We start from the raw sequence: 16,224 nt of genomic DNA on the forward strand, positions 1-16,224 counted from the left end.
CACCCTGCCCAGCTGTGCTTCGTTCCATGCTACACCTGCCCGTGGTGCCCAGCACGGTGCCTGACATAGGACACAGGCTCAGCAAAGTTTTTATTTATAAGTGAGTGGACACCTCGCACTGACAGCAGCAACAGTCTAACCGTCTAATTCTACCCAGTAGTTTTCATATCTTGAGCATAAGACTAAACTCTGGGATAGTTTCTAGAGAAAGGAAAAGAGAATGTTGAGTCAGTAAGTTCAGGGGACTGACCAGAGAGCGATTAAAGGGATGGCACGTGGAGACAGAAACAGATACAAATTATCTGCACACCTTGTTCAACAGAGGTCCCTACATATACTTAAGAGACACGCTCCAGGGGCACCTGGGTGGCTCAGTGGGTTAAGCCTCTGCCTTCGGCTTAGGTCATGATCTCAGAGTCCTGGGATCGCACCCCACATCGGTCTCTCTGCTCAGCAGGGAGCCTGCTTCCCCCTCTCTCTCCGCCTGCCTGCTTGTGATCTCTCTCTCTCTCTCTCTCTGTGAAATAAATAAATAATTTTTTTTTAAAAAAAAAAGAGACATGCTCCAATGGGATGATGGGGGGAAAGGGACATTAAATCACACTTTAAAAAAAAAAAAGCACCTCTTTGTCACAGTGGGCATGAATGGCTAATGTCTGCAGCTGCATTTCCAACCACGTCTGAGATGTGAAGGCCCTTTTGGTCAGCAAGCATCTCCTACCTCTGACTCTAAGAATGAGTCAAGGGGTGAAGGTTTCGGGCAGAGCAGCCTCTTTACTCCAGCAAAGCCCCCACTTAGAGCCAGCCTTGGGGATTGGGGACTTGTGGACTCAACCAGTCATTGGCCGCCAAGGCTTTGCCCCTGTCCTCCAGGTACGCCAGGTGTCAGGCAAGGAGCCGAACCCATGTGCCAGTCAGCAGTTCCAGTTATCAGGAAGAATGTGAGCCAGGAAAACACGGTCTGAGGGCCAGCGACGATTAGCCTGTCCCAGGCACCATCAGCCACCTGCCAGCCCTGGGACTGTGGCTCTTAGAAGTGGAGGTTTGGGCACAAAGCAGATTTCCTCCAGGACCAAGGAGCACTGTGTAGGCACACTCCTTGAAATGTCACCTACCTGACTGCCTGCAACGCTGCCCTCCCCACCCACCCCCGTATCCCTCTCTGCTGCCAAGAGCCACGAAGTACATCACTCAAGAAAGAGAATGGCTCCAGTCTTCCCTAGCAGCCCTGGACTGGCAGACGTGGCCCACCTTGCCCTCACTTTTACCAGCCCCCATTTTATCGATGCCCCCAAACCAGGATGAGTGGGTGGCAGACAGACGCCGCTGTGACTTCTGACCTCACCTCAAGGGCCAACGGGTGGTGGTGACTCACACAGCCATGACACAACATAGAGCGCTGTCACCTCAGAGTGTTCTCCGAGCCAGTGAGGCTAATAGGACACAAATTCCCCAGAGGAGCAGGACACCTTATTCCGGCAGCCCCAGAATAAGCCTGTCTGGGAGTGAATCTCAGCTCCCTGCTTCACGATGCACTGGCTGCGTGAATGTGACAAGTCGTTCTGTGTCTCCTTGTCATCATCTATAAGATGAGGACAATAACAGAAGTGACCTCACAGTGTTATTATAAGGGTCTAATGAGATGAACACTTCCCAAGTGTTTGGCATATAGTAAATGCTCAATAAATGTTAACTGTTAGTTCCGCGGAAATGCTATAAAGTGCCTAGGAACGGTTCTGCACAAGTCATCGGGAAGGGATTAGTTGAGGATCCGTCACTGCTGGGAAACGTACAGGTTCTTAGTCTAGGGCTCCCCCTCCCTGCACGAAACCAGAAGATCAAGGGAAATTATGTCAAATACTACATAGGACGAAAAGAATGGATTACGATAAGATCACCAGAATTAGAAACTTCAACAAAGCACAGCCAGTACTTCTCACAACAGAGCACCTGCACCACCAGGAAGGATGTGTAGGACACCGTGAGATAGGCACCAGTTTTAATGTATAAGCAATTTTAAAATGTATTTTAATTTTAAACAAATACAAATATTATATTATTGAGTATTAAGGAATGCAATTCAAATCTGCATTAATTTTTACGATGAAGCATGAGACTTCAAAGAAATTTCACACCTGGAATGGGACAAATAGACACACACATACAAACACACTCTCACACATACGCAGTCACACGCATGTACCCTGCACCCCCCAGATCACGCCTGCCATTTGCTGGAAATGTTTAAGAGATTCATTCTGAACAAGAGCAGACATTCAGACACCTAACTGATGAGCTGGAAAGAATCTCTAGAAAGCATCTGCCCCTGCAGGTGAAGCAGGATCTAAGCCAGGGAGACTCAGGCCAAGTCCTCACTCACGTTCAGCTTATTGCATTTGCAGACCCTTGGTGTTCCAAGCTCTCCTGCTGGATTCAGATTCTCTGTTGCATAAGACACTATAGGGACCCAGGAGCCCAGTGACACTCTCTCGGTTTACCTGGGGCAGGAAGTGTTGGCTCTCCAGTGAAGATGGGTCCTCAGGCTCCTTATGGAAACACTCCCCAGTATTTTAGAGTCAAGATGCCCTTCCTGATGTCTAACACACAAATGTGACTCAGAGTCTGGTGAAACCCTTTGAAGAAGGGAAGGCAGCCATCATGGCCATCAGCAGCCTTCTCCTCCCCATCCCATTGATATTTCCTCATAAAATATCCTTCCCTCAATCATTTTGAGCAGCAAAGGCCCAAGGGGAAAGAAAATAGGAGTTGACTTTTGGATTTCATTTTAATTATGCCATTTCCCAGCCATGTGTCTCAGAGGGTGGGGGGAGGGGGTGGTGTGGGGGAGCGGAGATCACTCAATATCTAGGAGACCCAGTTTCCTCATCTTTAAAATGAAATCTAGAAAGTCCCCCAGAGGGCTGTATTGTGGGTGAGCTGAAATGATATACAGACAAACAACAAGGTGCCTGTTAAATGAGGAAGTGGGTTTTCAAAAACTCTTTGCCTTTCCTCTTCTAGGTTCCTATATTCTGTTAAAGGTGTGTGCAGAGCTCATGAGTATGGTGCAGAACAGCAGTTATGAGCTCAGGCTTGGCGATCAGAATTGGATTGGAGTCCCAGAACCTCCAGGACTAGCTGGGGGACTTCAAGCCGGTTACTTAAGCTCTCAGTTGCTAAGCGTCCTCATCTGTTAAATGATCGTAACAATAACAGTACCACAATCTTCACAAAGTTGTTGTAGGATAAATGAGATAATGTACTGTTCATGGTATGTCATAGGTGCTCGATTAATAGTTGATGAATAAATGCATGCACAACCTAGGATAATCTCTTAGCACAGCACCTACGCATAGCAAGTGTTGGACAAATGCTTATTGTCAATGTTGCTATTTAAAAGAACCCAGCAGTATAGGGGTGCCTGGGTGGCTCAGTGGGTTAAAAGAACCCAGCAGTAGACTTAGCTTCTGGGCTGTTCAGGGTATCTGTTCTAACTGAGCATTCATCACTGCAGCTCATATCTAGTTTTTATCCTAGCTGTTCCTTATTATTGGCTTAAAAGCTAATCTGAAGTTATTGGTTTCCGTTTTTATTCTGCCCTCTGTCTCATAATTATCCATTACATTCATAGCTTCTCTTCCTTATCTATGCCCATCCTTGGCCCATTGTTTTCATTACCCAGTGGCATCAGTAGAGAGTTTGTCAATTTGAGGACAATAAAAGCAAGACCAGAAAGGGTAAGAGATTTCACCAAACTCACACGGTGTCAGTATGTCATCAAGTGGAGGAAAAATCAGCCACAGGACTTCTAGTCAAAGCTTTGTTCAGAAAAGCATACCGGTTAGAAATAGCCATGTGACACATTTAATGTAAAAAAAAAAAAAAAAAGCAATTATTTAGAAAGCTATTCCATGAGAATACAATGATTACAATCTTCAAACTATCAGTCAGTATAAATAGGTTCATTCAGCCCGAGATATACATATATATAGATATATAGATATATAATCATAAAAATAAGAACTCAAAGGTTAATTTCTATATTTTCTCCTTGTCCCATTTGTTAGTCAATAAATGTGCATAACATTTTGCTGGTTCTCTTCCTCTGCCCTCTGTTCTGTGGACAGAAAGAGCCTATGCCTGTACAGAGTGTCAGTACACACGTTATTTCAGCGGTACTCACATCCCTGCTCTCTCAGTTTGGACAAATGACTGCAGATACAGCAAAGAAGCCCAGGAGTGCTGTTCTAATGCTGAACTGAGCACAACAGGGCAACTTTCATAGGAGCCACTTACGTTGCCAAGAAACAAAGTTCAAACTTCAGTTTCTGGAGGACATCGAAGGGCATGTCAAGATGATGGAGAAGTTTCTTTTCTAAGCATAGATGTCTGCAGGTATCACAAGGGAGATGGCCAAAGGTCATTATTTTCTGGGAGGATCCCATAAACGAATGTTAGAGTTTCCTGGCATGCTGAGTAACTACTTACTGCCTTTCCCGACATCGCTTCTGCGATGTTTCTGCACCAGCTTCCCGAGGATATTTCCTTTCTCACTGAAGATGCGATACTTTGTATGACATGGACATTATGCCATCATGACCTGGTGCTGGTCCAAATGTCATTTAGTGAATGAATGATGTCATTAAGTGAAACTGACAGGGGTATATAGCCTTACTCCTGGAGTGAAAAAAAAAATTATTTCTATCATTCAGCAAATAATATGTTAGACATATATTAATTCATTATTTGTTGTAATAAAAATATTTTCTCCCACGGAAGCTGAAACTCTCCATACTTTCTCTGATAAAGCAAAAGGATCCCCAAAAAGTCCCTGCTTCTATTTAATAACCAAGAAATGGGAAAGAACTGAATACATTAGTCTAGAAAGAGGGGAAGGAGAGCAAGAGAGAACGTGTTCCCCCATCAAAGGCTGTCTAGGTTAAGGGCTCAGAGATAAATGAGGGCCTGTGTATTCAGCATATCATCAGTGAGTTTTATGTGCAGTGTGGTTAAAGCCTCGGGTACAAAAAGAAGTTGCTGGAGGCTGTGTTTGAGTCCCCCCACCAGTTTGTATGTTGAAATCTAATCCCCATGTGATGGTATTAGGAGATGGAGCCTTTGAGGTGATTAGGTCATAGGATAGAACTCTCTGGAACGGGATTAGTACTCTTGTAAAAGGAGTCCCAGTGCCCTCCGTCAACCCTTCTGCCAAGCGAGGACATGCTGCGCACAGAGACACAAGGACACAGGTTATCTGTGAATCAGGAAGCAAACCTCACCAGACTCCAAATCGGCCAGCACCTTGAACTTAGACTTCCCAGTCTCCAAAATTGTGAGGAGTAATTTTCCATTGTTAATAATCCAGCCAGCCTGTGGAATATGTCATAGTAGCTCGAGCAGACTAAGACAGTAGTGGTAAGAGCTGAGACTGAAATAAGTCAAGCAGAGAGAGTCAGTTATCACGTGGTTTCACTTACTTGTAGAGCATAAGGACATGGAGGACATTAGGAAAAGGAAAGGAAAAGTGAATTGGGGTAAATCGGAGGGCAAGACAAACCATGAGAGACTGTGGACTCTGAGAAACAAACTGAGGGTTTGGAGGGGAGGGAGGTGGGGAGTTGGGTGAGCCTGGCGGTGGGTACTAAGGAGGGCACATATTGCATGGAGCACTGGGTGTGGTGCATAAACAATGAATCTTGGAACACTGAAACAATAAAATTAAATTTAAAAAAGAAAGAAAGAAAAAGCTTAGACTGAAGAGATTGTGCCAGCTGCCTCAGCCAGCCACCTGGGGCAGCGTGTAGCCCCAGTTCTCCCCCCCAATACCTACGTTGTTCGCACACATGACGGGGAACACTGCTACGTCTGCCTCCCCAGCGTCCCATCCTCCGAGGAACTTCCCTGCCCCCTCTCAGTTTATACAGCACGTATAGGACTGACCCTCCCTCTCTCTAAGAATCGACACAAAATTCGTACCTGGACAGTAAGAGTCTCACAGCTCCCTGGCCACAGTGATTAATTCAGCAGTTAGCACGTGCCCAGGGACATGTCGAAGAAGCATCGTCTCTGAACTTACACTTGGACTACTGAGAAAGAAGTGTGTTTCAGTCAAGCGACTTGACTGAAATAACAGAATATCAACCTGAGCTCCAGGCAGCCATCTGCCCACGACGCATTCATTCAATAGCCGTTACTGAATAACAATTACGTGCCTCGTGCAGTTGTAGGCATTAGGGATACAGAAATAAGACATAATTCTGTTTCTTAGCTTTTCACCACCAACTGGAAAGGCAAATAAAGTAAGTTAATCACTTTAATAAAATGTGATAATTGTTACAAAAATTAATATATCATCTGGAAAGGACAGCTAACTCAGGAAAGGCTTCCTGAGGTAGAAAAACTCACGGAACCTTGTTGGATAATTAGCAGGAACCAGGGTGAATTGGGGCGTAGGGATGGTTCCAGAAGAGGAATAAGTAAGTACAAATGCAAAGAGAGGATGTTCAGCTGGGCAGGCTCTGGTGACCCAGCATATTCAATCAGACTAGAGAGTAATGCCCATCCTGGGAAATGGGAGAAAGGAGTCCCTACAGTGAAGCTGGGAATGAATCATGAAGATCTGGAATTTTTGCTAGATGCCATGAAGAGCATTTTTAAAAATTATACAAGTCACCATGTAGAATGGTTTGGGGAGTGCCAGACTGAAGGCAGGGTGAGGCTTAAAAGGCAGTTGCCAACATCTCCCTTGTTAAAGTCAATGCAAGCCAAACTAGAGTTCTGGCGGAAAGGCAAATGTGAGCAGGGGGTGGGTGTCAGATCCAAGAGAGAACAAGGAAACAGAATAAACGAGATTTAGAGGGTAATTGAATTTACACAGCCCTGGCCTGGTCATGTCGCTGAAAGTAAAAGACTGAACTGTCTTTTACTGGAAGAAGCAGGTTTTGTGTGGAAAGGAGAGTTCAGGTGGCCACAGTACGTTGAGTTGCCCGCAGGACAATGCACCAGAGTTGTCTCAGGCAGTGAAGGAGTCAGGAGCTCCTGAGAGAAGTCTGCCGGAACTCACAGGTGTGGCGGGTGACCTTTATTTGTTTATATGTTGCTTCTTTCCTGAAGATTCGTATGTGCTTTGATTTAGGTGTTATCAGCACACAGTCATCATTAAAATCATGCATGTGGATGAGATTGTCAAGGAAGAGCACAGACTTCAAGATTTAAAAAAAAAATAGCTTAAGGTAAAAGGCAGAGAAAGACAAGTCCGTGTGGACTGAGAAGGCCTAAGTTAGAACAGCATCAAGAAAGTCAAGGAAGGAGGAATTTAAGAAACAAAACAGGTGAATTTAGTAGAAGGGAAGGAAAAATAAAATAAGATAAAAACAGAGAGGGAGGGCGCCTGGGTGGCTCAGTGGGTTAAGCCGCTGCCTTCGGCTCAGGTCGTGATCCCAGGGTCCTGGGATCGAGCCCCGCATCAGGCTCTCTGCTTCGGTGGGGAGCCTGCCTCCCCCTCTCTCTCTGCCTGCATCTCTGCCTACTTGTGATCTCTGTCTGGCAAATAAATAAATAAAATCTTTTAAAAAGTAAAAAAAAAAAAAAAAAAAAAAAAAAACAACCCAGAGAGGGAGGCAAACTATAAGAGACTCTAAAATCTAGAGAACAAACTGAGGGTTGCTGGAGGGGAGGTGGGTGGGGGGATGGGCTAAATGAGTGATGGGCATTAAGCCCACATTTTGTGATGAGCACTGGGTGTTATGTGTAAGTGATGAATCACTAAATTGTACTTCTGAAACCCATACTACACTATATGTTAACTAACTGAATTTAAATAAAGTCTTGGAAGAAAAAAAGAAAAGAAAGTCAGGGAAGGAGAGTGTGTCAAGAAAGGGGAAGAGGTAAAGAGAAAAAAATATAGTAAGAGATCAAGTTATATAAGAACATGAAAGTATCCCCTGGATTCCATAGGGTTGGTGGCATGGTCTGAAAAGGGATAGGACAGCAAGGAGAAACCATGAGGGGTTTTCATTGGCTGACCGGTTGGTTGGTTGGTTGGTTGGTAGTTTTTTTGTTGGTTGGTTGGTATAAAATGGGAGACACTATGGTGGAAACCCAATTAGAGAAGAGCAATTAGAGAAAGCCAATTAGAGAAGAATGACTGATGGATGTGGAGGCCAATGGGTATGGAGTTTATAGTCCAAAAGAAGGGATTGCTCAGGGGTCAGGAAGTACATTTATGCCACTGAGAAGGGAGAGGGCAGCAAGGGATGTATGAATGAATGTGGATAATTTTGCAAGCGAGGCTAAGCACGGCTGATGGGAAAAAGAATTATGCATACTAGTTATATTAAAAGAATTGATTTGATCCATCATTCTATTAAAACATGTCAATGAAACCCCCACAGTGTTCAAAGCCAAAAATGACTGAGCTGATGGTGATAAGTTTCTGAACACTGATGATGTTCTGCTCAGTCACCAAGATGGGTATTTTTATTTTTTCTTTCTTCTTCTTCTTCTTTTTTTTAATGGTATTTTCTATTCTATCTGAAACCACAGGCTGGCTTATTTTTTACTCAGTTTAATTTCTTTCAAGCTGTAGCCTGTGAGTCACACCTATTTCAAGCAATTTTCATTTTCCCTGGTGTCAGACTTTTGTATCTTTTCCCCTCAAAAAGCAGCAGCAGCTGGAAAGGTACTTGTTCCAATCAATAACCACTTGAAAATAGAAACTCAGATCTTGAAGATGCGTCTGTATGCAACTGCTACCTTTAAGACTTCTTTCTTGGAAGCAACCTTCCCTCCTACCAATATGATATTGTCCTTCAAGTTTCTGTTACAGAAAATTATGATCTGATGAAGTCTGGTTGGTGATACACGAGGCAGGCTTCATAAAGAAGGCTGCCCTCCCCACCCTACCCCCACCACAGTGCCCCCTTCCCAAATTGGATGTGGAGCAAATTCAAGGCTGTGTGAAAATCTGCTCAGCAAGGGAAAAACTCACACTAGGTGAGGAATCAATTACTGAAGAGGCCATCCCTTCCAACCCATTTGTTTTATAGCAATAAACCGAAGCCAGGAGTGCCGTCTGGTTCACTGGGATCAAGGCCAGGACCCGATTCCAGGTCTCCTGACTCTCCACCCACTGTTCATTCATCCTGTCGTAACATCTCTTTCTCCTGCTGGGCAGCAAACTCCACAGGGCCAGGAACCTCTTCCATATTGTTCACTTAGATATCCCCAGCATAGAGGTGACAAGCAAAAATATTTATTAGTTCACTACACTCAGGGAGGACCACTACTGGTCTCTCGTGAAGTTTCATGCAGAGCTAAACATCAGAGTAAAAGGTCTCAACAGAAAGAAAGAGAAATCACCAGCCCATAAACACATGGTTTATGACCTCGGAAAACACCAGAGCCTCTGCTCGTGCCTTCCAGGATGGAAGCCTCGGGAAGAGCGGCCCTAAAGCCCCCCTTGCTAAAGGATCCACATCAAGGTTTCACTTGTCATCGGGTTGGCAGACACCACACCCCAAGTCAGAGCCTGAGAACACAGAAGTTTCCACGTTGCCTCCAGGTCAGCTTTCACCAACCTGAATCCTCCTTAAAATATTTAACAGACTCTCTCCTCTCCCTGAGATGCTGTAACTGCGAGGCTCCTCCCATCTTCCCATAATCAAACCTGCCTACAATGTTTAGGTAAGTTGAAATCCCACTAATGTTCTTTTGGTACATTAGCAACACGTGCCGTCCCAGGGAGGGACAGCCCCTGTGGCAGCGTGCAGGCACTCTGAGGGACTGGAAAGGGGCTTTAGCCACAGCTGAAGTTTGTTTTGTAAAACAAGACCCTGGGAGGTTCTTCATTTGGCTGAAAACCATGTGTCAGCTCGATGGCTTTCTACTCTGGTGGAGACCAAATGCTTCTCAAATGAATCTGTTAGAAGAGTCTCTGGTGGGAATTGGATTCCCTCTCCGCATTCTTCAGTTTGAGTTTGCTTTGGTTAATGGTGAAAATAAGTACTTACATCTCTTGCCCCTAGATCAGGAGCTCCTGCGGCGGCGGCTGCGGCGGCTGCTCTATCCCATCGTGACAGCCTGCTGTTACAGCTGGCCGGCTCTCGGAACTGGGATGCCACGTCAGCCGCCCAGAACCTTTCTGCTTGAGCAGCAGTTTCCCAACGGAATGATTCTCTGTGTCGGTCCTGAGGCTGGAAACATGATCTGACCGCCATACTGAGAAGGTCATAGTTAAAGAGGCCACTACCTGGGAAGAGAGACAGAAACCATACATACCTCTTGGTGTGACTAAACAGCGGGTTGACTTTCTAAACAATGATGACAGCAAGTTAACAACTGACCCAAAAAGTCAGGATTAGAAATTAGAAAGAGTAAAATTTAGAGACTTTGAATCAGTATTCTGGATTTTAGTTCATTTAAAAAAACCATGATCTTGGGGAGGCCCTGGATGGCTCATTCGGTTAAGCCTCTGCCTTCAGCTCAGGTCATGATCTCAGGGTCCTGGAATCAAGTCCCGAATCGTGCTCCCTGCTCAGTGGGGAGTCTGCTTCTCCCTCTCCTATTCCCTCTGTGCTCTCTCCCCCTCTCTCTCTCAAATAAATACAATCTTTAAAAAAAATAAAATAAAATAACTAAAAAAATAAAAAATCATGAGGTTGGAGTGAAATGAATTTCATTTTTTAAAAAAGGGAATTTCATTTCAAAAAAATGAGAAAGTGAATGCTCATGAATAGGGAAATGGTTGAATAGATTCTGAGATATTTATGTCATGACATATTAGGATATCTAGTAACAAAATAAATTAGAGTTGTAGCAGTTCACTTGGAGGAGTTTCTGTGGCATATATACCAAGCCAAAAAAAAAAAAAAAAACAGGTATATAATATTATCTCATTTGGGGGTTGTTATGAAATCTTTTGAGTGAAAAGGACTATATTATCCCATATGAATATATATATAATTATATAAGGATTCATGTATCTACGTAGACAAAAGTATATAAAAGATACATCTCGGGCAGTTTAAATACTTCCTTTGTTTGAGGGAGATTAATGTGCAAGGGCAATGGGTAAGGGTACAAGTAACTTTGTTAAAGGCTTCACAATTAGCAGCATTTATCACATCACTCCTGTAAAATTATCTATATGAGAATGATGCGTGTGCTTAAAGAGAAGTACATGTTAAGTTTACAAAAGTGTTAATTAGAATGTTTTCAGGAGTTGGAATGCCATCTGACTTTGATTTTATTCTCTATCATTTTATATATCAATTTTTTAAAGATTTTATTTCTTTTTTTTTTTTTTAAGATTTTATTTATTTATTTGACAGACAGATTACAAGTAGCCAGAGAGGCAGGGAGAGAGAGAAGGGAGGAGGCAGGCTCCCTGCTGAGCAGAGAGCCAGATGCGGGGCTCGATCCCAGGACGCTGGGATCATGACCTGAGCCAAAGGTAGTGGCTTTAACCCACTGAGCCACCCAGGCGCCCCATAAAGATTTTATTTCTTTAAGAGAGAGAAACAGAGAGCATAAACAAGGGGAGGGGCAGATGGAGAGGGAGAAACAGGCTCCCCGCTGAGCAGGGAGCCCCACCTGAGGCTCCACCCCAGGACCCTGAGATCACCACCTGAGCTGAAGGCTGATATTTAACTGACTGAGCCACCCAGGCACCCAATACTTCAATTTTCTCAAGAAAAAACTTTTCTTTATATAATCAGAAGAAACAATAAAGCTATTTATATTGTGTAAAAATTACAAGTGGTATCTTGCCTGAACTATTACAGGGCTGAACTATTCAGCCCCTCTGCTGAATCTTAAATAGATTAGGGTGTTTTTTTTTCCTGTGTCCCCAAAACATTCAAGAATTCTAAAGATGTTCTCGTGCTTCCCTGGAGCAGACAAGCCATGCCAAAAAGAAATGTAAAACACTTTTAGCCCAGACCTCACACAGCTCTCTTCTCCTTGAGGGTGATGTCAGGGGTGGTCCCTTCTTCTCCCCTTCATGATGTGGGTGCAGAGGGACGTGACCACAGCACACACACTCACAGCAATGTTGCTGAGAGTGCTGTCCTCCATACCGTGATTATGTCTGCAGCGGTGGCCAGAAATCATTTAGGAACATGCTGATTGAGAAAAAGAAAGAAGTTGGAATTCACCAACTGATCCCTACATTTCAGTAACAGAGCCAGAGACTGGGAGGCGCCTGGGTGGCTCAGTCAGTCATTAAACATCTGTCTTCAGCTCAGGTCGTGCTTGGGATCGAACCCTGCATCAGGCTCCCTGCTCAGCGGGAAGCCTGCTTCTCCCTCTCCCACTCCCCCTGCTTATGTTCCCTCTCTTGCTTTCTCTCTCTCTGTCAAATAAATAAATAAAAATCTAAAACAAAAACAAAAACCAGAGTCAGAGATTGGGAAACAGATGCTTATTGATCAGTGACCAATTAAATTAATTAAATTTAATTAAAACATGGATGAGGTCACTAGGTATTCACTGGCCCCATTTTCTGAATTAAAATGAAGCAAGATACATGAATACACTTAGACATTAAACGATCTTAATTAAGCCGCTTGGGTGGCTCAGTTGGTTAAGCAACTGCCTTTGGCTCGGGTCTCATCATCCCGGAGTCCCGGGATCGAGTCCTGCATTGGGCTCCCAGCTCCACACGGAGTTTGCTTCTCCCTCTGACCTTCTCCCCTCTCATGTTCTCTCTGTCTCTCTTTCAAATAGATAAATAAAAATCTTTTAAAAAATTATCTTAATTATGTAAACAACAACAAAGAGTTTTTCTTAACTGGGACAATCATAGAAAATTCAAAATGTCCCATCACTGTAAAGGCTGTGTAGCAAGTAGACATATGTATGAATCAGATGGCATATATTGGTGGCGTTTATTCATTATGCTGGAATTGGGGAAGCTCCTGATCATATTTTATTTTTTTTTAATATTTTATTTGTTTACTTGACCGAGAGAGACACAGCAAGAGAGGGAACACAAGCAGGGGGAGGGGTAAGGGGTGGGGGGACGCAGGCTCCCCGCTGAGCAGAAAGCCCCATGCCACGCTTGATGCCAGGACCCTGGGATCATGACCTGAGCCGATGGCAGACGCTTAACAACTGAGCCACCCAAGCACCCCAAAGCTCCTGATTTTAAACTTAAATGAGGAAAAGGACTGATTTAGGTAAAATTTCTGAATTACAGAACTGTCTTAAAAACAACTTTTTAAAAAGAAATGTCTGGGGCACCCGGGTGGCTCCGTGGGTTAAGCCTCTGCCTTCAGCTCAGGTCATGGTCTCAGGGTCCTGGGATCGAGCCCCACATTGGGCTCTCTGCTCAGCAGGGAGCCTGCTTCCCTTCCTCTCTCTCTGCCTGCCTCTCTGCCTACTTGTGAACTCTCTCTTTCAAATAAATAAATAAAATCTTAAAAAAAAAAAAAAGAAAGAAAAGAAAAGAAATGAAGGCTACATAGAGAGACCCACGAAAATCAGAATGTAAATAAGTGCCAAATGGGGAACGTCAGTAGTAAATGTAAGAAGAGATCAGGAGAGGGAGAGAAGCATAAGGTAATTTTGAAGGGGGTGAGAAAAGAAATCAATACTGAGAGAACTAGGAAAGAATATTCAAATTATGAGCTCTCTTCCTTGAGAATACTTCTACCATTCATGCTGTTATTGATGATATTGGGCCTTAAGTGACACAGACTCGTGCCCCTGATCTGAAGACAGTCTTGAAGTCTCGTTTTCCTGACTTAAAAAAGACACAATTGGAAAATGTGCAAAAAGCGTACATCTATATATTCATTAACCTGCGTTTTCCTTGGCTCAGACATCTTGGGTAAATTGGGGAAGTTACAGACCAGTCTGTATGTAACTAAAACAATGGAATAAAAAGTGGAAGAATGCAACTACGATTAGGTCCCAAATACATACCTTTTGGGTCTTGCAGACACATTCTTTCAAATATCAGCAGCAGATTGGAGGTATTGGCTTTGACTTTGCTAAAGCCAAAATTCATGGCAGAAAACAAGTACAAATGTTTCTACTTGAAAGAACTCTTTAACTAAATTACTTATATACAGCAGCCCAAAAATCTTATGTTTGCCCACCACAAGACTGTCAAGGGTTGGGAAAACATCTTGAACTCCCCAGGAGAGATTATGTCAAAAGATTTTGAGCAGAGACAGTATATAGCAACGGTTATGGGCATAGGCTCCAAAGCCAAACGACCAGGCTGGCGTCCTGACTTTGCCACACTCTAGATCCACTGATGTCAGGTAAATCACTGAATCTCCATTCCCTGGACCTCTGTATCTGTAAAATGGGCTTGATAGTAACTACTTCAGGGGTTGTTGTGAAGAGTACAGTTGATCCTTGAGGAACACAGGGGTTGGGGTGTCCACTCCCCAGCCCCCTGTGCAGTCAAAAGTCCATGAATAACTTCTGACTCCCCAAAAACTCAACTACTAATAGCCTACCACTGCCAGAAGCCTTAGCAACAATAGTCAATTAACACATATTTTGTACATTTATACGTGTTATGATACATATTCTTACAACGAATTCAGCTAGGAAAAGAAAATGTTACGAAGAAAATCATAAGGAAAATACATTTAGAGCACTGTACTGTATTTATCCAAAAAATCCACATATAAGTGAACTCATGCAGTTCAAACCCATGTTGTTCAAGAGTCAACTGCAATTGAATCATTACAGGTAAAGCACTTAGGAAAGTGCTACAGTCTCTGGTTTATAACTGTAGCTTAATAATATTAGTTATTACTATTATTATTATTCCATGCCCTCTCTCCACAGACCAGTCTCCCTGTGTCTCCACATAGTCACTAACGGAGAATATCCTCCCCTCTTTACAAATGAGAAAATGGAAGCTCAGAGAGACTGAGTAATGCGCTCTACGTCACCCCGCCCAGCTAGCCCAGGTCGAACCAGACTTTGGATTCAGGACATGTATTCATTACTGTCTTCACAGCCTCCCAAGTCAGCAGTTCAAAAATACACAACATAGACCCATTCCTGTGTTCATACATTTACTCCTTCATTCACTAAGAGCTTACTGTGTGCCAGGCACTGGACCTGGTATCGGGGATCTAGACGTGAACTAGGCAGATGAGAAGGGAACTGCCTCCGGGGGCGTCTGGCTGGCTGAGTCGGTAGAACATGTGACTCTTGATCTTGGGGTCATGAGTTCGAGTCCCATGACAAAGATTACTCAAAAGTAAAATTTTTTTTTAAGATTTTATTTATTTATTTGACAGACAGAGATCACAAGTAGGCAGAGAGGCAGGCAGAGAGAGAGAGAGGAGGAAGCAGGCTCCCCACTGAGCAGAGAGCCCGATGCGGGGCTTGATCCCAGGACCCTGGGATCATGACCTAAGCTGAAGGCAGAGGCTTTAATCCACTGAACCACCCAGGTGCCCCTCAAAAATAAAATCTTTAAAAAAAAAAAAAAGAAAAAAGAAAGAAAGGGAAAAAGGGAACTGGCTTCATAAAGCCTGTATGCTTATGAGGGAGACAGATAAGCAAACAAAAATAAATCCATCACAGAGTTGCACTGGTGGTCAAGATTACAAACTTCGATATCCCAGGCATGTAATTGGTAGATGTATGACCATGAGTAAGTAATTTAAATTTTCTTTGTTTTGTTTTTTTCTCAGTTCCAAAATGGAAACAATGACTGTGCCTCATGAATTGTTGGAGAATTAAATGAAATATTCACGTGAAGCTCTCAACACAATGTCTGGCAAATAAATGCTCTAAAATAAATAAATAAATAAAAATAAATAAATAAATCCATCACATCATATCATATCACATCATCACATCATATCAGGTGATGGTAAGTACTATAAAGAAAATAAGAACGAGTCAGAGGTTGGAATGTCAGGGTCGAGGGGGGAGGCTCATTTTAGGTAGAAGAGTCAGGGAATACTTCCCTGAGAAGGTGAGATAAATCCAGGGAGGGGTGTTCTATGTCAAGATCAAGTGTGGAAGATTGAGTGAACTGTAAGTGCAAATGTCTTGGGACGGGAACAAGGTCAGCCTAACGGAGGAGTGAGAAGGCTGGATCCTGGAGGGAGCTGGTTTGGAGAGAGAAGGTGTAAAAGAGCCTCTTGAATAAGGGGAAGCAAATGAACTGGGGAAATGAGACAGCGTTGCCAGGCAGCACTAAGAATCCACTTGAGCTCTGAGTTCATAAAACTAAGACCAGTA

The sequence above is a fragment of the Martes martes genome (genome assembly GCF_963455335.1).
Source record: "Martes martes genome assembly, chromosome: 15".
Taxonomy (NCBI): Eukaryota; Metazoa; Chordata; class Mammalia; order Carnivora; family Mustelidae; genus Martes; species Martes martes.